The sequence below is a fragment of the Vipera ursinii genome, assembly GCF_947247035.1.
Source record: "Vipera ursinii genome assembly, chromosome: 3".
Classification (NCBI taxonomy): domain Eukaryota; kingdom Metazoa; phylum Chordata; class Lepidosauria; order Squamata; family Viperidae; genus Vipera; species Vipera ursinii.
This window is the reverse complement of record NC_139516.1, coordinates 115334103-115359350: the sequence shown is the minus strand read 5'-3', so window position 1 is coordinate 115359350 and position 25248 is coordinate 115334103. Positions and strand designations below refer to the sequence as shown.

Here is a 25248-nt window from a genome sequence, read left to right as displayed (position 1 = left end):
CAAAGGAGTAAGAGTCTTGTATGACTATGGCATTGCCAGAAAGAGATTCAATCCTTCAGGATACTGTATAGCACCCACTGATTTAAAGAGGTATTTCTGGGGTCAGGGGTACTTCTTAGGGACTAATGCGGACAGCTATTTGGGGTTAAGCAAGGGTCAGGTCCATATTGTAAATCTGTAGGAGGCTCTCCAGGAAAAGAGGTGCAGTTTTAGATTTGTGGACTTTGTCCTTTTTAATGTCATTAAGCTGTTATATACTATTTCTCTGCAATTCTGAAATTTGAGATCCTTTCCATTTTTATTGTTGGCTTTGCAAATAGAATACATCTGTATGTCCATTGACTATAAGGGTGTATTTAGGGGTTATTGGGTTTTGAGCCAAGAGACAAGGAAATAAAGGGGCCACTGCAGGGATGTCATGGCCAGTCCCGTGGAGTGTTAGAGTCCCCAATTCAAATAAAAGTCAGATGAAGAAACGTTTTTGTACTATTTCCTTTTCAGCATAATGTGCAGCCACAATAATTCTAATTATTTCATTGCAGTTTCTACAAGCTTAGATAACACTGATAGAAAGTGCTGGGTTAACTAAAGTGATGACTTGCCATGATTCTGCCCAGGAAAAGCAGGCTGATTGGGTGATACAGTGGAAACAAGGTTAATCTCCATGACATATGTCTACCAAATTACCACATGAAGCACCAATCCTATCTTGAGAATAGCTAACTATATTCTAAAAGGGTTTCATTTTCTTTCTGTTACCCAGCTGAACAGTACACATGGTTTGATTGTCCAGTTTTTGTAACAAAAATCCTGGATGTAGATTTGAGGATTTTAAAAGTTTTATGATATGAAGAGAATGAACAGGCATGCTTAGCTGCCTTGTCATGTGTGGCCTGAAATTTCATGACGGCATAATGATTGTGGACCTGTCTAGTCTAACACATGTGACAAGACAGGTTTTTGATTGGGATTCCTGGATGAGTTGCAGATCTTGATCTCTGTAAAGTTTGCTGTGGAGCTGAATAAGAAAATAGATAATCCTTGTTTTAGAATTGCCTGTTTTCCTTCTTGAAAGCCAAGAAAATCAAGATTGGTATGTCCATTTGATGATAATGGAGAATCTGTGTATCTGTGCATCAGCTTTCAAAATTCTGCAATCATCATGTTTATCAGTAATTCTGGGAGGTGAAGTCCTTATATTTTGAGGGTGCTTATAGGGAACAAGGTTGATTAAAAATAAGTTGAAAAATCCTTATTACTCCTCCTAATTACTCCAAATTAGATAACCTCTGCTGCTTCCATAGGGGCAATGAATGAAAAGCTCTAATTTTCCTTTCTGCAGATTGAATGCATGAGTTTGGAGAAGCGTGATGCTGCAAAGCCTTTCCTTCTCCTCCTCTTTTTAAAAAAAGCTTTATAGGACTTCTTTGGTATTCTTTGTTGTGTGAATTTCTGGGGAACGGTTCACAATTGTGCTCTCCTCAAAGTCCTTTTTTTCTTTGCAGACTCCACGGTGACTTTCAAAATAAAAGGATAATGAATATTTGGTTCCTACAGATTACAAATCCATCAGCCTGGCCCCCTAGTTCTGCTGCTGAAGGATTTGTTTGAGAAACGAGCTGTGTTGGCATCCTCTGTTACTGAATGTGCCCCCTGGGAAGGCCGTTTGCATATCCCTCTGATGTCTTGCTGCTTCTAAAGGCAGTTGTGCTGAACGGGATGCAGGAGGGCCCCTCCCCTCTGCTTCTCCCCCTCTCCTCCCTGCCCCCTCCCTTCCTTTGGAAAGCTGAGCCTGGTGAGTTTCACCCTCTTCCTCTTTCCCAACCGAGTTCATTGAAAGTTCGAAGTTCCTCTCTAACCAGTGCATGGAGTGGCTCTTTTCTTTTTTTCCCCTGACTTCTTGCGCTTTGTCCCCATCCCTCCTTGCAAGGCAGGAATCCAGCGCCACCAGAGGTTGGCAGATTTGGCACAGATGACTGGTGGGTAAAAATACTCCTGCTGAGGAGGGGAGGGAGAAGGGCACTGGAAAACGTGACAAAATATTGATGGTTTCCATTTCCATTTTGAATGGAGGTAAGATGGCCTTAAGATTTTTTTTAAAAAAAATATCACAAAATGGAAAGGACTTGTTAACTTTGAAAGAAAAACTGAAGCCTACATATGAGCCCTTTTAGTTACCAAGTTTACTGATTTATAAGGAATCGCCCAGACTAGAAACAGAGGGCATGATATAAATAAACTAATAAATAAAATAAATAACAAATATTTACTTTTGAGGGACGTAAACTTTAACTTGCTTCTACATGCATCTATCTGAAGTTAAAGAAAGGCTTTGTGAACTGAGGAAAAGAATCCCTGGATAATTAGAGATTCACAATCCTCCTTTTTATGTTAAGTGATTTAAGAGAAACATGATTTATTTAGGAGGCAATTGTGGGGTTGGCAGTTCTTTGCAGGTTTCCACTGTTACCTTGCAATATACATATATGTATTTTCTACCTTTCTATATTCTAAGCTTTGGCCCTTGAAAAACCATGCAGCATCCAGATGAAAGCCAGGGTCTGTAATTACCTTTTGGATGTGATGATCACAATCAATAAACATTTTTTTATGAAATTGGTTTGTTTATTGGCTTTAGTTTTTACTCAGAACATGCAAAGATGAAGTCAGGAAGGCAAAGGCTCAGAACGAACAAAGACTTGCAACAGAAATTAAGGATAACAAAAAAAAGTTTCTTCCAACATATTAACAAGAAGAAAAAAGTCAAGGAAATTATAGGTCCACTAAAGAGAGAAGATGGCAAGGAAATAACAGGCAACAGGGAGAAAGCAGAGCTGTTTAACTCATTCTTTGCATCAGTCTTCACACAAAAAGAAATTACAGTCCAACCTACCAAAAAAACCACTGCAAAAGAGAAACTAGAAACACAAATTAAAATAAGCAAGAAAATGGTAAGAGAACGTCTATCGGATCTTGACAAATATAAATCACCAGAACCCAACAGATTACATCCCAGAGTTCTGAAGGAGCTGGCAGATGTTATCTCAGAACCATTGCACCATATCTTTCAAAAATCTTGGAGCACCGGAGAAGTACCAGAGGATTGGAAAAGAGCTGATGTGGTTCCCTTCTTCAAGAAAGGGGGGGGGAAATGCACCCAGGAAACTACAGACCATTCAGTTTAACATCAATACCTGGGAAGATCCTAGAAAAATAATAAAAAAACAGATCTGTGAGCAACTAGAAGCAAAGAAAGTTATAACTAGTAGACAGCATGGGTTTTTAAAAAATAGATCATGCCAAACCAATTTTATTTCATTCTTTGATAAAGTGACTCAACTAGTAGACCAGCAAAATCCTGTGGATGTAATATACTTAGATTTCAGTAAGGTATTTGATAAAATAGACCACAACCTACTCCTTGGTAAGCTGGAAAAAGGTGGAATAGACAACATCACCACCAGATGGATCTGTAGCTGGCAAACTGTACTCAACAAGTAGTCCTCAACGGGACTACTTCCACATGGAAAGAAGTAAGCAGTGGGGTACCACAAGGTTCTGTCCTAGGCCCAGTATTCTTCAATATCTTCATAAACAACTTAGATAAGAGAATTGGGCAACTCATCAAATTTGCAGATGACACCAAACTGACAGGAGTAGCCAACACCCCAGAAGACAAACTCAGGATCCAAAAAGATCTTGACAAATTGGAACAAAGGGCCCCATCCAACCAAATGAGTTTTAATGTGGAGAAAAGCAAACTTTTACATTTAGGCAGGAAAAATCAAAGATATAAGTACAGATTAGGTGAAATCTGGCTCAAAAACAGTAACTGTGAAAGGGACCTTGGAGTCCTAGTGGATGATCACTTGACTGTGAGCCAGCAGTGTGCAGCAACAAGCAAAAAAGCTAATACAATTCTGGGTTGTATAAACAGAGGCATACAATCAAGATCACACAAGGAATACTGCTGCCAATTTTGGTCACCATATTAGAAAAAAGATATTGAGAGTTTGGAAAAAAATCAGAGAAGAGCAACTAAGATGATCAAAGGCCTGGAGACTAAAACATATGAAGAATGGCTGCAGGACTTGGGTTTGGCTAGTCTAAAGAAATGAAGAAATAGGGGAGACATGATAGCAGTATTCCAGTATTTTGAGGGGCTGCCACAAAGCGGGGGTCATATTATTCTCCAAAGCACGAGAGGGCAGGACTAGAAACAATGTTTGGAAACTGATCAAAGAGAGAAGCAACCTAGAATTAAGGAGAAACTTCCTGACAGTGAGGACAATTAAACAGTGGAACAGCTTGCCTCCAGAAACCATGGGCACTCCAGCAGTGGAGATTTTTAAGAAGAGTCACTTATCTGAGATGATATAAGTTCTCCTGCTTTAGCAGGGGGCTGGACTAGAAGACCTCCAAGATCCCTTCCAGCTTCTATTCTATTCTGTTCTGTTCTGTTCTATTCTATTCTAAAATCATAGTCATTCCTTCAGGCAGGGGTGGTCGCAGACGGCTGGCTCTGCTCCAAGAAGTCAGGAGCAGAGGCGACGGCCAGCTGGGAGCAGCCCAGGCTACGGGGGAGTTCAATCCTTCAGCCGCCCAAGCCATAAGCTCAGGTGGCCCTGGAGAACTCTACCCCTACCTGGGAGCTCGCCCCCTCCTCTTCTCCCGAGGAGGGGGCTTCGGATTCGCCCGAACAGCTGATCGGCGCTGTTTCGGGCGAAAAAACACCAGCTGAGCCGCGGGCAGCCCGGGAAGGCTCCCTCCGTCGCCGCGGAGCCACCGGAAGTCCCCTGTTGCTTATAGGCTGAAGGAACTTTTTCCACGTTCCTAAAGCAGTTTTGATTTTATAAAGTTTTTTTCACTAGACATTAGGTAAACGAAAAATGAATAATAGATAAGCTAACAGTTAATTTAATGAATATTGACATTTAATACAAAATTTAGCAAAATAAAATAAATAGAGACCAAAGCAAGGAGTAAATGCCTTTGTTGAATTAAAATTCAGTATGGCTTATATGCTTGCCAATCATTTCGGTTGTGAAGCTGGAAAGAAGCTGGGCTTACGTTGTAGCAGAGGGATTCGGTAGGAGCTCTCATTTTACGTTACGCCTGTCTTCACTCTTCATCAAGTGTTCAGCTGACATAGTGGTAAGGTTATGCTGATAAGCAAGTTGGTGATTCTTGTGTATCTTTGTTTTTATGTTTTACATGGTATAGTTTTCAATTGTAGCAAAGGATGGCCTATTCTGAAAATATGTTGTTCTTGAAATGCATACACTACCAGCGTAGCGACATAATGGCGGACTATTAGTTTGGCTTATGTATATGGCTAGCCACATGTAAACATCAATGTTCATGTTTATTCCTTCACTCCTTATTTTCACTGAGTGCAAAAAAGGATATTATACGATTCACCTTTAATTATGCCTGAATAATATAAACTAATAATCAAGCCTAGATCCTCTATCTCAGGGGTGTCAAACTCAATTTCACTGAGGGCCGCATCAGCATTGAGGTTGCCCTCAGGGGGCCGGGTGGGTATGGCCAGGGTGGGCGTGGCCTACACTCCTACAGGGTGGGAGTGGCTAGAGTGCGTATGGCCTACTGGGTGGGCGTGGCCAGCTCTACATCGTTCGCATCAAGGGTGCCTATGGGGGCCTGGGCAGGAGTGGGACAGATCTGAGGGTGTCTGGCAGAAGGAGGGTCTCTGGGCCAGGGCCAAGGCAGGGGGGGGGCGTTCCCTCACTGTTTCCAGGGTGGCTTCGCGGGCCACATGAAACCACTTCGCGGGCTGTATCCGGCCCCCGGGCCTTGTGTTTGACATGTCTGCTCTATCTGTTGTGAATCAGAAGTCTGATCTCAAACTCTTGTGTTTATATGGAGTTGACTGGTTTGGGAGGCAGTTCTTTTTGAGTCAGTACTTAGTGGACATCTTTTGCCTACCCTGTAGGAGAACCTTTATCTTAATCTAATATAATGTTTTGCCATTTCCCTGTTAGAAGGAAGAGTTGCCAACGTTTGTCTGCAAGAATGATTTTGTCCATACCTGTTACAGGAAGTAGAATCAGTCTCCCATCTCTTGTTGTGATGTTCCCTTTATGTAACAAAGTGAACTAATAATGGTTTTCTTAACACCCAGCCACGCAAGATCAGAATGGGAGATTATTTGATTTGTCTTATCTGATAGATCCCCAGTATCTCTAGTAGGGCTGCTAAATTTGATGCAGTTGATGTTGCTTTTAGATGCTTAATTATCTACCATTCTTGATAATTTGTTTTCCCTTAGGCTGATTTACATTTTAAGTCTATTTTACTTATCATTCTTTGACTGCTTTAAAATGCATGTTTCTTTTAGTTTGTAATTGTTGGTGTTTAACTGTAAAATCTATTATTATTAGGTTACTGTTAATAACTGTAACTATTATTAATTCTTTGGCCTTTGTGGAAATAGGAAAAAAGGGGAAAAGAAAATGCATAATCTTCAAGCTTGCATACTTAGGAACGAACAGTTAAATATGGATGGACGCAATATATAAAAATGTTTAGACTTTAGGAAAAATCAGTATTTTCTTGTTAATATTGGGGATGAAATAACTACAGGTAGTCCTCGAGTTACAACCATGTAATTATATGCACAAATTTTAATCTGCTGTATTTGATTCCAACTACAGGATCTCCAAAATCCAAAAGCTTTGCATGTTTCTATAGCTATACACATCACTGATTGATTGGCAGGTGCCACATTTTGAAAGTGGTCCCTTTTTCAAATCTGAACAAAAATAAGAAACCTTTAAATGTATAATAGTGTAAAGCCATTGAAGAAAAATAAATGGATCTGAAGCATTACAGTGGCAGCTTTTCTCAGCTACAGTATTTCTTTGTCATTGTAGTAGTGTTTGGGAAGTTTTGTTTTAAAATGTCAAAGGAAGAAATGGAATAAGGAATTCTGGGGGATTGCCCTATGATCTGAAAATGAAATTTTAGCTGCCCTAATGCTGTTGATACATCTAGGTGAAATCAAACATGGGGTCCTGCAATAAGAATCTTATGCCATCCAAACATGGAAGTGGTGGTGTCATGCTTTGGAGATGATAAACTACTCAGGATGACTTGCTGTCATTGAAAGGACCATGGATTCTTTCTTGTAGCTAAGCATTCTACATGGGAAAATTAGGCTAACTGTCCACTAAAGAACAGGTGTAGTACAGCAAGACAATGATGCCAACCATTCACGTAAGTCTACCGAACAAGGGAACAGATAAAGGAGAATACATTCAGCGCTTTGGGATGGCCAAGTTCCATTAAAAAGTTTAGCGTATGCACTGCCCTTCCATAGTTGCGACAGGACCTGAAACATATAGCTCACAGTAGAAAATGTTACTGAATTAATGGTAGTATTTTTCACACTGTCATACTACTTATTAGATTACTTTGCTTAGGAAGTAAATGAAAAAAACAAGTATAACATTTTATTATTTGTTACGCCTCAAATAATATTGTGGCAAAGAGCAAAAATTCGGAAAATACAAAAGGTGATGAATACTTTTTCATAGAATTGTATATGCAATACTAAGTAGCAAAATAATAACAATACTTAATTTACTTGGCAGCTCTCTCCCCATATCTCTCTGGGTATCTGTCTTTTCCTTCTTTAAAAGATCTTGAAGGAATGAATATCTTCACTGATATATTTTCATTAACGGCTTTGTTTCACTTTTTTAAGTGTTAGTTAGATGCGGAATGAATCGCCAAATATGATTAAAAAAATATAAAATCTGCTCCTAAGAGCGATACTTGAGTACAATGCCCAGTTTTTGGACTCAGTGGTACTTTTTAACCATGCTGCTTGCCTGGAATTAATTATTTATTTTTATTTTTTTTAATTTTAATTCCATTTATATCCCGCCCTTCTCCGAAGACTCAGGGCGGCTTACAAGCTTAGCAGTAGCCTTCATTCTATGTATATGCCTGCTTATTAGGGCTTTCACACCCACCCCAAGCGGCATTATTACAAAGACAGCTTAATTGCCCCCAACAATCTGGGTCCTCATTTTACCTACCTCGGAAGGATGGAAGGCTGAGTCAACCTTGAGCCTGGTGGGACTCGAACCTGCACTAATTGCAGGCAGCTGGTGTTACTTAAGGAGGCATTAGCCCACTGCTCCACCAAGGCCACCAATTAGTGCTCACCAAATATTTTTCTCCATATAATATCAATTCATAACCACCTCTTCCATGGGCATCAAACCCACATTTCCAAACCTCTTAAAGAAATGTTTCAATAGATAATGAAGGTGCCATTGTGGGTCCTTAGGTGAGGGCTGTGCTCTCGCCCTTCTCCTGTAAACGGTTCCTCTTTTGCTCAGTGCTCAAGTAATTGTCGCCTCTTGTCTACTAATGATTATAAATGAGTAGCTGAGTGTATAAAAAGTTAATGAAGTTCTGTGAGTGGAACCATTATGAGTTCCCAGGATGGCATGTATAGGTTTGGCTGCTCTGGTAAAAGAAGCCAGTTGGAGTTTGGCCTTTGAAGGTGTTAAGTTTCTGCTTGCTTGTTTTGGACCCAGAACTAAGCCTACAGTACTCTCATGTTTAGAGGAAGCAATATGAAGAGATGCCTGAAATCAGGACTACTTCTCCTTTTGCTACTGATGAATCCAATATTGATGCAAAATAGATGGTCGCTAATGTACTAAATAAACACATTCCATGATCATGTAAACTCATATACTTTGTTCAAAATATTCCAAACACCTCATAAAAATTATTATTAGTAATTCAATTACTGTAATTAATGGATAGTTTGCTATGGGCATTTGTGCTTTTTCTTTCTGTCATTATTATTAGTCTATTATTTACTGATTAGAGTAAATCTTCAAATGGTTTAGTGGTGGGGCAGCAGGTGAAGAAGTTGATATACATAGCTCATAGAGCATGTTACAGTAAATGAAACATGAATAATAGGCATGCATATTAGTGTCCCTGAATTCATAAAGCAGATAAAGTTCTAAAGACAAAAACAGAAGTGACAATCTCAGTTCACTTAATTTTAATTTTAGTCTAATTGTATACTGTCCAGTGTTCTGGCTAGATTTTCCTTTTCACCTTGAAGAAATCTACCTTTTCATGCTTTATTTTTCATACAGACATGACAATATGTCCCACCTGCTGAAGTAAATTTAGTGTATGCACTGCCCTTCCTTTAGAATTAAGACATAGTGTTCAGTGTTGTCTTGCAGTGAATTATGGGGTGGGGGATGTGCCTCATCTGTAGCACTAAAAACCTACCTTTACTGCATTTTGTTGTGATTCTGAAATGTGCTGAAGAGAAGCAATGAACAATGAGCCGGGCTGTTCTTGTTTAGAATAGTATTTACAACCTTGATTAGTAGGAATGCTATATTTTTGTTTTATCATCAGTACTGGTTTATGCACTAGGAATGCCAGGTCCTTGCCCCACGATAATGAGTGTTCACATTTTACAATGAACTAGAATTAGTCTAAGCTCTAGCTGATTAAACTTAAGCAAGCATGATATTGCACGTGTCTTTATCACTTCAATTTGGCTCCTCCTGCCAGTGGGAAGGGTTTCACAAATTAAGAAACTCCCATTTTCTAGAAAGCAAAACTTAAGCTGGGGATGAATTATGCCTGAGGGCTGTTCCATTGTTTGTATCTTTAAACAAGCTACTGAAAGCTGCAGACCAGACCATTCTGTGCTTCACCATCATTCACTTTCATCTGCTGTCCTCTGCAGAATTCTCAAACTGTCCCATGACAGCTTGGATGGGATTGCAGGCATAGTAGAACTTCAGCTTGTCTTAGTCCTTTGGAGCATAGCTTTGGAACTATGCTGGCTTAGGAATTCTGGGAGTTGAAGTCCACGAGTCATAAAAGAGCCAAGGTTGCCTACCCCTGATTTAGTGCATTGCGGGCTCTCCTCCAAAGGAGGGCTCAGCATCTTAAGTTCTGAAAGCTTGTTTGCAACTGTACTTGTGAGAGGTGTTTATTTGGTCCATGTATTTTCTGTATGTTGAAAGTCCAGTAGTTAAAAATTTCAGTTGTCCTCCCTAAGGGTAAGGATGGAATGTCTTATTTTTAAATGAATTAGTATGGCTACTTAACACTTTATGAAAAAGATTAGAAACCAAAGGTTTCTTAAGATTCGGGAATTGACTGCTTCATCTTCTCAAGTGTTTTCTTTTGTGATTCTTCTAGGGCAGTCTGTCCAACTTTGATTTAATCCTATTTCTTTTTTTCTGATTCTTAATCCTCTGAAAATATTAGTAAATCTATAATATTGGTTGTGCAAAGTAGTAACAATATATTGATTTTATGTCTGTGGAGATTCTCAGTCATCCAGGTTATGGTGGTCCCAAAGATGCTTTTTCAAAAGGCAATTGGAGTTCCTTTGTTTTTGCTTGAAGACATTTCATTTCTCAACCAAGAAGCTTCTTCAGTTCACTTCAGCTTCTTGGATGAGGAGCTAAACGTCTTCCAGCAAAAACAAGAAGGTCCAGTTGCCTTTTGAAATAGCACCTTTGGGACATTGATTTTCTCTTACCCTGCATACTTAAGGATTTATTCGGTTATTAACCTGCTCCATCTCATTTTTAGTAACAAAATAAACACTATAATGAAATACAAGGAGTCATTATAATAATTTCAGATTTTTTTTTAACGCAGAACATGTTCTGGCATGGCAGTCATTTATGCTGCATGTTTCTGAAATCCTAAAAGGCTATAATTATTTCTAAATAAGAGAAGGAATGTAATTGCAGTAATGAGGCCCACACCTACAGTCATGAAGTAAGCTGGGAGTTGTAGTTTATCAACATTTGAAGAGTGTCGGGTTTCTTTCTCTGGGTTATTGGGAAACCTTGTCTGTCTTCCTTTGCTACCTGCAATCTGCAGACAATACTTCAGAACCAGATTAAGGAAAAAGAGCTGAAAAATTAGAGAACTCTGCATCAGGGATTATGATCAATGCAAAATAAGATGAATACTTCTAATAAAACCTTCCTTCCAATCAACGCCGAGTTTAAAAGCAAGCACATGGTTTTACTCCTAGCAACACAAACAAAAGCAGGCAGTCTCATTTTTCAAGATGCAGTGCTTGGCTACCTCACTTGTGTTCAGCTCTTGTTTTAATAACTCCCTCTTGTATATGCACAACACAAACAGGAATTTTTAGTGACTAGTCTTTCAAATAGAATAGCTTTACTGACTAAGTAACCCAATTCCATGCTTCAGGTAGCCTCCAAAATCATTTCTGAGGAAAGAAACACATGAAAGCATTATTGTAATCCCTAAAGTTGTATTAATGTACAGTTTAAAAAATCCCAAGCCCTTATCCTACCATAGAAGGAAGATCAAAGCATGTGGTCCCATCCATTTTGGAGGTGGGGATGCAGGTCATTTGGACTGTTGCTCCAGTTATTATTATTATTATTATTATTATTATTATTATTATTATTATTATTATTATTATTATTAATTTTATTTGTAAACCGCCCTTCTCCCGAAGGACTCAGGGCGGTGAACAGGGCAATACATATTAAAAAAACAAGATACAAAAATTAAAAACAATTAAACAAAATGCCCACAAATAAGTTAAAACACATTAAAAAGTAGGTTAAAACAGATTAGTAAAACCCAACCCCATCCCATCAGGCCAGGCCAGCTTGTTCGAAAAGGTAGGTTTTGAGGTTTTGAGTTGCACCACTTTAAGACACTCTTGGCTGTGTTGACCAATCAGGCCTATACCATTGGCTGCATCTTATTCAGGCTGGTACCAACTCTATTAACTAACAATGCCAAACTTGGAGAATGCCATTATTGTTGGGGAGAATAAGGTGAGACAGTCTCAGATGTTACTTTCAGTGATGGCACTTCTGCAAGAATGTGGCTGAGATCTTAGCTAATGTCAGTCTCCCTATTTTGGTCTAGTAAATTCCCACTGAAGTTTTCAGGTGGCCCCTTTGATAATTTTTACAGTGTTGTACGTAGTTAACAGCTGTCCTGCTTCTTCCCAAAGGTGGCTGCAGTTGAACCCAGTTACATGCCTGAACAGATGGTTACATTTTTCCACCACATGGACTTAATAATAAAATGGGTTCAGCTCCACAATTACCAAGGAGATTTGACATATGTTTGATCTTTCTTGTTTTAGAAAATATAGTACACAGAATATATGGAGGTCTTGCTGTCTGTTTCTTCATGGGAATCTTTTTCATGGAAACAGCTTGCCTCAGCATGGCATCCTTCGGACTAGGAATTGTGGGAGTTATGCACCCAAAATGATTTGAAGAGATCAAATTAGGAAGCGCTGTCATACAAACAAGTTCAGATAATGTTACAAGGAAAAACACAAGATCCACAGATCTAATTTGCAGTGGCTGTAAATCTCATAGAATCACAGGCCTAGAACGGATCTTGGAGGACTTCTAATCCAAACACACACACACACCCTGCCCAAGGCAAGAGATCTTATTTCATCATGGACAAATAGCTATTCAATCTTTTCTTGAAGACATCCAATGATGGAGCACCCACAACTCCAGGAGACAAGCTGTTCCATTGATTAATTTTTCTTACTGTCAGGAAATTTCTCCTTAGTTCCAGATTTTGTCTTTTACAAGCTTCTACCCATTGCTTTTTGTCCTACCCTTTTTTCTTTCCTCTGCCTTGGGTAGGAGTGACTTTTGGGGCTTTTTCCTTCCATCCTTCTTTCTTACCAATCCTGAGTGAACATCTGGCCTGATCTTCTTCACCAGAAGGTCTGCCTTCTTCCAGGTCCCTGGAGAGGCTTTCATTTGCTTTCAGACAGAGGAGATCTCTGGCCTATTTCTCTTCCTGGAACTCCTCCATAGAAATCAGTTGTGAGTCCCCCATAAGGGCAGAAGCTTCTTTGGGTTGAGTACTGTGCAGATCTTGCCTTATGTAAGGACCCTCCTCAGATAATCACCCAAGAAAGCAGAACTCTTGAAACAGGCATTGTCTCAAAAGGAAACTTTTATTAGGGGTCAGTGACAGTAGGGAAGTCAAGGCGAGATCTGGGGAAAATCCCGCTCAAATGGTATAGTTAAACTAGCAATATTCCTCCTCCCACCAATGTCATAATGTCCATTTGAAATCCAGCCAATCCACAGGTGGCACAATGTCAGGTTACTGGCACAATTGGCATGCATCTCAAAGTCTTCTCCAGCTTTTGTTTCTCTGTAACCATCTCCCAGATAAGGGAGAAACATTCCTTTCTCAAGTGGATAGAGGTGGGAGAAGAAAAGCAGAAAGCAAAAGTTATCTCAAGCCAAAACCAATATACCCCCTCCCCCCAGCAGAATGGCAGGCCTCAAAGCAAAGCACAAAAGTATATATGAAAGGGAGACAATAAGGATTTGGGCACCCGACACTAGGACTGCATTGGCTTTTTTGGCTATTGCAGGACACTGGTGGTTCATACTTAAGTGATGGTCCACTAGGATACCTAGATCCCTCTCACAGCTACCACTGTTGTACCAGGTACCACCTATTCTATACCTGTACATTTGGTTTTTCTTGCCTATGTACAGGACCATACTTTTCTCACCACCGAATTGCATTTTGTTGGATAGAGCAGTGCTCTAATCTGTCGAGATCCTTCTGAATCTCGAATCTATCTTCTAGCCTGTGTTTGAGCCTGTCATTAGCAATATCCCCAGCTTGGTGTCATCTGCAAATTTGATGAGTTCCCCTTATATCCTCTCACCTAGGTCATTTAAGAAGATGTTGAACAGCACTGGGCCCAAGACAGAAACTTGCAGTGTTTCCTTCCATGTAGATGTAGTTCTATTGAGGACTACACACAGAGTGCGGTTGATCAGCCAACTGTGAATCCACCTGATGATGGTACAGTCTATCCCACATTGTTCTATCTAACCAAGAAGTAGGCTGTGGTTCTCCAAGAATCTCCAAGGGTACTATTTTAATCTATTATCTAGATGAGAAGAAGATGCTAGCTGAATATTTTTTTCTGCATACATGTATTCTGCATATATACAGTGTATAGACATCCACATAGATACTTTTGAAATGTTTTTTCCCCCCTCAGCATTCAGTTTAGAGTCAGGTTAAAACATCCATTTTGGTAGAAAAAGCTTTGGGAAAGGGAAGGTCAACTTGGGACATACCCTCTCCAACACTGTAATTTAAATCCTCCTCCTGTCAGTTAGGATAGCAATCTATTAGATTGTGTCAGAGTGTGCACAGTCTTATTGCTCTCAGATAATCGTAAACACTTTAAACCATAGTTTGTATTAAATGTTGGTTTATCTTACACTATCGACAATATTATACACCAGGAACAATATACATACACATGCTAATACAGCAGGATAAAAAAAAACAATTATAGCAGGAAACAGAAGAGAGAGAACACATCAGCAGAGCCTTCCCTTTATACAAATGCTCTTAAAGAGACACAAACCATGCTGAGTCATTCTCATCATTACATTACATCTTACATCTTACATTACATAAGCTGGTTAGCTGTTAAATCAATACCTTGACACTCCTCCCATTTAAAGCTGTTAACCCAAATGCTTTTATATACTCTTGATGCTTGCCTACATTTAAAGGCTTAGTCAACATATTGGCTATATTGATGTCAGTGGAATAATGTAACTTTACCAGATTATCCTTCACAGCCTCCCTGATGTTACAATATTTTATGTCTACATGTTTGCTTCTGCTTCTGATACGTTCTCCCATTGCCATCTTTATACATGCAACATTGTCCTGAAATATTGGCACAGCTTCGTTTTATATACCCATTTACATCCCATAGCCTTTTGTCCGTCTGGTAATCTCATAAGGGTAAACACCTGATACACATTCATAGATTCCATTTCTCTATCCATTGCCTCCTTCCATTTATCCTGTTCTACTTTAGGCAATGACTTCATCTCCTGGTAATTATGGGGTTATACCTTAGACTATATGTTCTGACCCCACTTGCTATTCCTACTATTTCTGACCTGCTATCCTGTTTTTTCTTCATTGGCCTTTATGTAGCCTCTTATTCCTGAGAACTAGCACTACATGTTGGCATGAACACCTCAGTGTTAACATGCACCCTGTCCCAATTGTTTTGTTCTGCAAAACTAGCAGGCCTTGAAATCAGAACCTTCTTTGTTCCATCTGTGAATGTATATTTTTTGGAACCTGGCTCATATCCAACAAACCTAAGTTTCCTGGCCTTTTTATGTCCTTTCCTTCTGGTACTTCTGGGAATATGCACCCAGGCATAACTGCCAAATATCCTTAGGTGAGCCAATGAAGGTTTCCTTCCATTTAATAGGTAATGTGGCATTTCATTTATAGCAACACTCCATACCCTGTTTACTAAATAGTTAGCTATTTTCATGGCTCCCTCTCAGTATGTTTTACTCATTCCTGCATTTGCCAGCAGTGAGTCTTTCATGGTTTGCAATACACCATTCCTCCTTTCAGCAACTCCCATTTTCTGCTGGCAAGTACGGATTCGTACATCTATTCCTTATGCCTAGGTTTCTCAGCCACTTTTGGAAATTGTCAGACATGAACTCTGTCCCCTGTCTGTTTGCAGCTGGCATACATTATGGCCATATCTTCACTCTACACTGTACAAGTTCGCCCATTGCCTGAACTGTTGTAGAACTTCTGTTTTGCTCTTTAATAAATAGCAAAACCCATATCTGGTGTAGTCATCTACTAAGACTAGTACATACCTAACTCCTCCTAGAGAGGACACCATAGGACCAATTAAATCAGTGTGCACTAACTGCAAAACTCTGTTTGCCTTGAGTTTTTCTTACATACAGGATACACTCTGGACTTTGACTCCTTACAAATAGCGCAATCTAAATATGTGTTGCATTGCTTAATGTTAAGTCCCTCAGCTAGGTCTGAAATCCTTTGCAGCACTCTAAAAGTTGTATGACCTAACCTCCTGTGTAATAGATGCATGCAATTATCATGTGTGGGAGTATTTGTAAGTGTTTGTGCACAAACATTCTGCTGCTTCCCTAACACGTATAAATTATCCAGCTTAACACCTTGTGCACAAATCATCCCACTTTTCCTGATGGTGTATTGACCGTATTTTATACCCCATATCATCCAAGTTCGAAATACTGAGTAAATTATGGTCTAACTCTGGTACATATAATACATTGTCCAATGTTTCTCCAATACCAGTTACATAAACTTTACTTTTCCCTTTAACAGCAGGCTGTTATCCATTAGCCAAACTAACAAAAGTTTGCTTAGCTGGTCTTAAGTTTGAAAACATTTGTGGGTCATTTGCAATATGCTGACTCACCCCATTGTCTAACAACCAAGTGTTTTTCTCCATTAAAGTTGCTGCCAGGGAAAATGTTGGTTGTGTAGCTCAACAACCTTGTCTCGCTGCTCCTCTGTTTCTCCTCTCTGGGCAGTGTCTCTGGAGATGCTCTGTAGAACCACACTTGAAGCAGTATTTCACCATGCAAACATTCTTGGCTGCCCTGCTGGCATCTATGGATGTTATGGTATAACTCATGGTTAAGTCCTTCTCCTTCATGGATTCTAATTGGTCACTAGGACATCCCATGAAGTATCCAATGAACTGAGCACCACATACACCTTATGTGACTCAGTAAAAGTCATCCCTCTTTCCTCTAATTCTAGGAATGTCTCATGGACTGCAAATATGTAGACATGCTCTCTCCCGGTTTCAGTTGGGCCTTATATAGCTTTCTTGTCAGCATTACTTTGCTGTTTGCAGTCTCTCTCACGTACACACTGTGCAAGGCTTCCAGCACTCTGGGAGACCCTGCACATGTATCATCTGGCTGTCTTCTAAACTCAGGATTATGCTGGGCAATGCTTTCTCATTCTTTCTCCAATCCCCATCATACAGGGCTGCAGATGGATCAGTAACTATCATCCACAACTCCTCCCTTTCAGGTACTGTACATCTCCATTTTCAGACACCAGTAGTTTATCGCATTCAGACAAGATACTACGAAACCTCCTCCCATTACGCTGACTGAGTCCATGTTGCCTGCTACCACCACAAACCACTACAAACCACAAGCCTTAATTTCTGTGGCTCTGGGCCAAACTCTCACTGGGTTTCTCCTCTCTCTGGGTCCATACCTGTCAGAGCATGCACAGTCGTATTGCGCTGAGATAATCCAGGAGTAAACACAGTAAACAGTGGTTTGTATTAAATGGTGGTTTATCTTACACTATCTACAGTATCATATACCAGGAACAATATACATACACATGCTAATACAACAGGATCCAACTAACCACAATTGCAGCAAGAAACAGAAGAGAGAGAATACATCAGCAGAGCCTTCCCTTTATACAATGCTCTTAAAGAGACACAAACCCTGCTGAGTCATTCTCATCATTACATTAGATCTTAAATTACCTAAACTGGTTAGCTGTTAAATCAATACCTTCACAGAATGATAGCAAATTAATGTGCCACAACTAGGTGGTGCTGTTTTCCAGAGTCCTAAACTTTGCATCCAGGTTTTGTTGGGAAAAGATTTCATACCTATCCTTCCCTTATGGAGATCATATTGCAAACTCACACAAAATACATTATGGATAACATTTTATTCATGTGATAGGAGAGGCTAATCCCTATTGTGTGGGGTAGGTTTTGATTCTCTTGCATCTTTGGCAGATTTGTTTTCTTTTGATGTAATGTTACCTTCTGATGTTTAGTTGCAAATATTAGTTAGAGCTGATTGCCTAAACATTTCCTACTTTCTCGTGCTTTGTGTTAACAGGGCGGTTGTAATAAGATGCACTCCAAATGTTGCACTTTTCCCACCATGTTATAATCTTCTGGGTTGGGTAACAGCTAACTAGTATTCTCCAACTTTTGCAGAACAAGCATAAAGGAGTTGTCTAGTTCATTTAATCTTTCTCTCGCTATAGATTTCAAGGCTAGGTGGAGGAGGAGACCTGATTTTTATCATGAGATATAGTACATTCAATATGTTCCAATATAATAGGATTCACATGTTGTATTGTTTTTCTATGGATTTGGGTTTAGCATATTGCATGAAGTGATCTAGCCATGTAAATATTGACCAGTGGCAGTTTTTCCAGGCTTAGTGCTCTCAGTGTGTAGACTTCAACTTCCATCATTCTGAACAATGTGCTGGCCAAGGAATTCTGGAAGTTAAAATCTAAAGGGCACTCAAACTGCTGAGTAGGCATTTTACAGCTTACTTTATTGTGGGGAAACCAGGCCAGTTTATCTTAGTGCAATGAACAAATCAGAGTTTTGAGTATTGTGTGAATTGAAATCCATAACTCTAAGTGGTAAATCTAAGCTTCAGTTAAAAGTCACCTTTAGTCAAAGCCCATTTTCTTATTTGAAAATAATGATTTCCTAACAATCTTGGGATGTGTGGCCAGTTTAAATAACATTGCAGATTTAAAATATGGGTAGTAGTCCCATATGATTAAGATTGCTTGATTTTTAGGTGGAAAGCTTTACATTCAAGCTGTTGCATCTCTATTTGGAAGGATTCTTGTCAGGAGATCTATTAAGACCTGGCTACTTTCGTTTAGGATTGCAGATGCTATAGTAGTCTAAATAGAGTGAGAATTCAACTTAGATTCATAAATTACCCTGTGGCATACTATTGGTGATGCTGAATTTTTTCTGATTACAGTCTTCATGATAGAACTGTTTCTTCTGAGGTAACTTGACAACATGGATGTTCCTGGATTCATCAGAATAGTATCCAGAGATAAAGCCCCTGAATCGTTTTAGTGCAACACTGGTCTGGTTTTTATTTGAATAAAAACAAGATCATTTGAATGAAAAAAACAAAGTATGTTGTTAGGTTCAGAGCTACAGTCTGCCTATTGCTGCTGGAATTGTGTCTCTTTGTTTTTAATTTGAAACTTCTCTAGCAATAAATTTGGAGGTATTTCCTTCTCTTTCTCTTGTATTGCCAAAACTCAGTTTCTCTGCTTTATTTTGCTGCAGTCTTTCCAAAATACAGGTATTTCCATTCTCCTATCTTCAGTCTTTACAAAACTCGAAAATAGGATTTTGTTTTTTTCTGTGTCTTTCTTTTTTGTTAACTCTTTATGTTGTTAGTAGTTATTGGCTTGCACATTCCTATTAGGATCAGTTGCAGAAAAATACTGGAAACATTCATATACCAGCTATTCTGGAAATTCAAATTATTTATCATACATACCATACATGGTTCATATTCTCCTTCCCAGGTTTTTGGAAAGTCAGAACTGATTAAAAGAAAAAGTATAGTACAAGTTATTTCTGTAAAACCTATATAACATTAAAACGATTGCTCATCAAGAAGAAAAATCTGGCTTCTAAAAAACAATTGATGCGTCCCCAGAACTTAACCCTATCAGTTGCATTTTTTTTAACTGTGTTATCTTCGGTCAACATTGAACTTGCTGAAATTTTGCAGAAAGATTATTTTTGTGTTATAGAAGACTCCAAAGTTGGGACCATTTATTTCAGGAAAGAATAAGGTATGAATTAATTGGAGGAGGGCTTCTAGAGCCAGCACTGGGGATTAGGCTGAATAGCTTTATGGTTCCCTTTCTTCTCTGTTCCTGGTGTTTTGATGGTTTTATGTTACACTCCCCCTCCTGCTGTTGTGCTTTGGCGTCATGGAGGGTACAGTCACCGGGTCACTGTGATTTGTATGTTTTCAACACTGAAATGAAGTCCTTCTTCAGAAAGGTAGGCAATCCTCAAACACTTTGTGGGATGGCGGGGAATGGGAGGACAAACTTTTGGAATGGCAGGTACCTTGATTATAACCCACCCTAACTTAACCTGGCTGCTGGTACTCCACAACATTTGGTTTTGGGGCTTTCACACCATAGCCTGAACTAGAAATATTGTCTCTGCAGTGTACAATTGGGGAAATGTATTTTATATCCTATGTTTGTTAATCAGCCATCACAACTGTTGCCTATGGAAAGCCTATTTGGACGAGACAGAGAATGAACGAGTGAGAGCTTTTTATAGTTTAATAATCTCGGAGGCAATACACTGTTCCCTTGCTGATTGTCCGTTAATTTCTCCCTCCCTTGCTCCTTGTGGCTTTTATTTTAGCTTCCATAAAATAAGCCAACCTCAGGTTAGAATCCCACCAAAATCATCCATATTTGCCTTGCTCAAATTCTTTCTTTAGGCCAAGCCCTCCTGTTATCCTTGCTGTCTGAAAGTGTGCTTGTTTGCTACTTCACAGAAAAGGCATTTATAATAAATTATGAGTTATGCCTCATTTTAATCTGCTTGACATAGAAAGGATTCAGTTTTTTTTAAAAAAAGGATTACATCAACATAGAACAACACTAAAAATCCATTTGATTGACTCTTCAGTCTTGTTTTTCATCTTTTTCTTAAATGTGTGCTTCTTCTTTCCAAATCTCTTCCCCGGCAACATTAGTTATACAGATTAGAGGTTCCCTACCATAGTTTAAATAAACATCTGCAGGATAGGCAAATTAGCTATGTTGACTGTTAGAAAACATTCAAAGGCCAAATTAGAACAATTTTTTATTACGGTTATTCAAGGTAAGACAAATAGTGTGGAAGCCTTCAAATTCTTTAATGATCTTGGGCAAGATTATTTAAAACATATTAGAAGAAGCATGAAGATTTTGGCTTCTGGAATTCACATGACTGGAAAAAAGAAGAAAGACTAGAATGGAGGAGTCCTTTCCTAACTACATGCTCCATAGGGGAGGTCCAGAAGGAATTGTTCTGTTGTTGTTGTTTTTTCATAGTATAGAACAGGGGTGTCAAACTCAATTTCATTGAGGGCCGCATCAGCATTGCGGTTGCCCTCAGGGTGGGTATGGCCAGGGTGGGCGTGGCCTACTGGGTGGGCGTGGCTAGAGTGCATATGGCCTGCTGGGTGGGCATGGCCAGCTCTACATCGTTCGCATCAAGGGTGCCTATGAGGGCCCGGGCAGGAGTGGGACAGATCTGAGAGTCTCTGGCAGAAGGAGGGTCTCTGGGCCAGGGCCAAGGCAGTGGGGGCCGTTCCCTCACTGTTTCCAGGATGGCTTCACGGGTCACATGAAACCACTTTGTGGGCTGGATCCAGCCCCTGGGCCTTGTGTTTGACATGTCTGGTATAGAACATAGCATCATACAGCTGGAAAGGACCTCGGAGATCTTCTACTCCTCAGAGATCTTCTAGTGCTTAAGGCAGAGCTTTATACCATCCCAATTCTAATGGTTGTTTGGTCTATCTTTGAAAACCTCCAGTGATGGAGGGCCCACAACTCTGAGAGGTAAGCTATTTTATTGATTAATTGTTATGTCAGGAAATCTTTCCTTAGTTCCAAATTGGACCTCTCTTTAACAAACTTCCACCCATTGCTTCTTGTCTTGTCTTCTGGTGCTTTGGAAAATAGGCCGATCCCTCTTCTCTGTGACAGGCCCTCAAGTACTGGAAGACAGTTATCCTATCATCCCTAGTCTTCTCTTAGATTGGATTCAACCTACCTAGGTCCTTCAACTGTTCATCATACAATTTAACTTCCAGACCGTGTATCATCTATCATCCTTGTTGCTCTTCTCTGCATACTTTCCATAGTCTCAGTGTCTTTTTTGTACTGATGGCCTGAAGATGTGATCAGAAGTGATGACCAGTAGCCTTCAGATGGATTTGACCAATTTTTTATCTCTGTGTTTGAACCCGTTTTCTTCTTTCCTCTGCCATATGCAGAACCTGAGTCCCCAAGCCCCTTTTCACAATTGCTTTCCAACATTCTTTGAGGTTGGGAAGAAGGAAAAAAAAATTAATGTTCATGTGACCAAATCTACATTTAGTTACATCTCACTATGGCAGAGAGAAGGCAACTCTTCCTGAAGTTTGTGGTTGATTCTGTGGGTTACAACTGCTATAGATGATTAAATAAATGAATTAATTAATTCAGACATGTCAAACTCGCGATGTCATGTGACATCGCACGATGTATTTTGACTGTTTTGCCATTGCCGGCAATGGGGTGGGCGTGGCTTCCGTGTGACGCATCCGGCCCACAGGCCAGCAGTTTGACACCCCTGTACTAATTTATATAGATTCAAATATAAAGGTAAACTGTTGTTTCTCCCTGTAGACTTTGAGAGTGTCCTAGGTGAAATATGAAACCACCTTGCACTTGATATGCCTCTTTTGATTAACTGCTGCCTTTACCGTATGCCATCTGACAGCTAATTAAATGAAAACACTATGGCTTAAACTGCGTCCCTGTGTGAAATCCTCCATTCCCTTTGCCATAAGTTTCTTTTCCCTTGTCTGTTTTGTAAAGAGAAAATAATACATTTAAAAATTCCTGGGAAGTGAGAGAGGAGAGTTTGTGATTCCTTGTTATGTACAAGTCTGGCCCTTTGGCTTTGGTTTTCCTTTTTTTTTAAAAAAAAATGTCCCATGCATGTTCATTTAATTCTTCTCACTTCTACAACAGCTACAGTTACTCCTCTTCAGCACCGTTTATACTATATTGAGCAGAAGACTTAAACTACACTGTGTGTGTGTGTGTGTGTGTGTGTGTGTGTGTGTGTGGCTGCCATGGGGAGGGGCTTGACTGGATGGACTGGCCAATGATAAACCAAAAGGGGAGGGGAGGGAGGAAGGCTGCTGGACAACAAAAGAGGTTCTGTTGACACCCCAATAGGGACTCTAGGGGCTCTTAAAATCTCTGTGATTTTATGATTTCCTGAAGGCTGAGGTAAAACAATAGTTTCCCCCCCTTTTCTGTTATTTTCCACCTACATCTAGAAATAGTTTGTTTGTTGATTATAGGTTTTGTTGTCCCCCCTCCACCCCCCACATAGGGACTATGCAGGAAATGTATAGTTTCATCCATTTCAATGGTCCTTATCCTGGAAGAGCTGATTTAATTGAGTTCTATAAAACCACAGCTGTGCTCCAGTGCACATACCTATGCATTTCCCCTTAACTTCTGCTTCTTCAGACTGGAACACGGCCCTAATTCAAAGATGCTGAATTCTATTTTTCATTCACACACATACACACACGCACGTGCACGTGCACACACACACACACACACACACACAGGTATTTTTGTTTAGCTTCATTGCTTTTGATGTTCCTAGCCTCCTATCAGCTCAGTTCCCATAATGCCAGCCCTGTGCCTTTTCATTATCACGTTAACAAACTTGAGTCGTGCCTAACGAGGATGCCTCATACGTTATGCTAATGATCAAGAGACATGTTAATGATATTTTAGAAGCCTAATTAGTGGAATATATAACTATATGCAATTTGGTAATGGACTGTGACAACAAGTTGTTAGGAGGGGGCTTAACAAATCTGGTTGGATATGGCCTCAGATAAACATTGTTGAAAATGGATTAACAGAAACTGTTTGGACAGAGATGGTAGGGGAGAGAGATCTGTGCTGTGTGTATACATGCATGCAGTCTGAACACATTTGACTGCAACTAGAACATTTTATTTGAGTAGAATTCCCTTTCACATAAATGATAATATGCACTTTCCTTTTTCCACATACATACCTAATAGTTTTAGGTATAATCCAGACTGCTATATGGTATGCATGGGCCACAAGGAAGCTCCAGCCATTCTTGACACCTCCTGCAGAGCTTCCTGGTGATACCCAGATACCCAGTTATTCAGGTTAGGTCTTTTACTCTAACCATTGGGAAAGAAGGGAGCAAGGCTTCAAGCCAATGTCAGCAGAGAAGCATGTTTGGGAATAGGAGAGTTGCCGTGAGTTTTCCACATCCTCATCTTGTGTCCTTTTTTGTGTTTAATTCCTACATTTTGGACACCCACTCATATTTCTAGGTGGGTCAAGGAACAGGAATTTCACATGATGCTAAGACTGAATTTCCTCCCCCACAAGATGGGATACTTCTTTGATTGCTTTAATCATTGATATCTTTGATGAAGATCCATTTAGCTCCAATGTATGGTCTTAAAAAATAACAGCTACTGGAATGAATATTTTTATTACTTCAATTCCTACTAAAGTTTCCTACATCTGGATTATCTGACTAGGGCTACCACCTTTGCCATCACTAGTAACTGGTGAAAGCAATGAAAGAAACCCTGAATTCAGGAAATCAAGAACATTAATATGTGCTTTCAGCATTTAAGTGGGATTTGGAAATTTTAAAAAACGGTATTAAATTTATATACAATATCGATCAGTGTAGGTTTTAGCACTGCTAAAAGTTTTTAGGACTGCAACTCCTTGAATTCCCATGTTTTGTAAGAAATATCTTTAATCTGTTCTTTCCTTTTTTTTTCTTTGCAATCTGTATTTGCCTTCCTCCCTTTCCCCACACTTTATTTTTGCTGTTGTAAAACTGAGTGTTTGTGTTGAAACAAAGAATATGTTTGAAAAAAAAACACCCATTAGGGTTTGGTTGCTTAACTGTGCGTGTGTTCAAACAGAAAAAATAACCGGTGCTGTAGATGTATTGCTTGCAATGGTGTTTTCTGACATCATACCAGCATGATATTGAAATGTCAGATATGTCCAATATGGACCAGAATCAGCAAAACTGACATGGACTTCTCACATATATAATGTGAGGAAAACCTGAAGGAAAAGTATGCGGGAGCTGGAGCTTATCTGGTAAATTAACAAATTAAAGAACTTCTTGAAAAAGAGACAACTGTGTTCTGAAAAGACATCACAACAAGTATCATAACTGGTGGCTATCGTTGTACCTTCTTGAAGTGACATTCCAGAAAATCTGGACAGCGCCACACTTTAATATCAAAATATTTCCACAACCCGACCATAGTATTAAACAAGTACAGTAAAGCAGAATAACCTTTACACTGTGTAATTTTATTCCATGGATCAAAGATCAAAGCAGAGCATGATGATCATAAAAATAACTGGGTTTTCAATTTTACGATGCTTTCAGTAGTAAAGTAGCAAATAAATTTAATATTAATTAAACCACTTAGCTTTTAATCTTCTGCATCCACATTTGGCTGCCTGTTGGAGAAAAAAAAATTAATTGGACATCTTAAATCTTGTGATGGAAAGATTTAATATCTGTTTATAGCATTCTTATTCCAGATTTGTGAATGGGTGTGGGAAATAGAAGAGAAAATTTACTTAAATTTACTTAGTTGCTCAGTGTACTTTCTCCAAAATTATAATTACCATAATATTTCTTTTGTATCTGTATATTATAGA

The 25248-nt window shown here is 39.4% G+C and overlaps 1 protein-coding gene and 1 long non-coding RNA gene across 3 annotated transcripts in view; one reads left to right on the top strand and one right to left on the bottom strand.

The window, feature by feature from the left end:
* LOC310637229 (pre-B-cell leukemia transcription factor 1-like) overlaps positions 1-25248 on the top strand; it is a 78277-nt gene that overhangs the window by 23046 nt on the left and 29983 nt on the right. The gene's annotated exons all lie outside the window — the stretch shown is intronic.
* LOC310638415 lies at positions 12817-21668 on the bottom strand. 2 transcript variants are annotated; one of them, XR_014492102.1, is made up of 5 exons: positions 21545-21668; positions 19248-19293; positions 16346-16539; positions 13754-13981; positions 12817-13262 (listed from the first exon to the last, which is right to left on the bottom strand). It is a non-coding gene; the product is annotated as an uncharacterized lncRNA (long non-coding RNA). The 2 variants fall into 2 exon arrangements; XR_014492103.1 differs by having other exon boundaries at positions 12817-13258.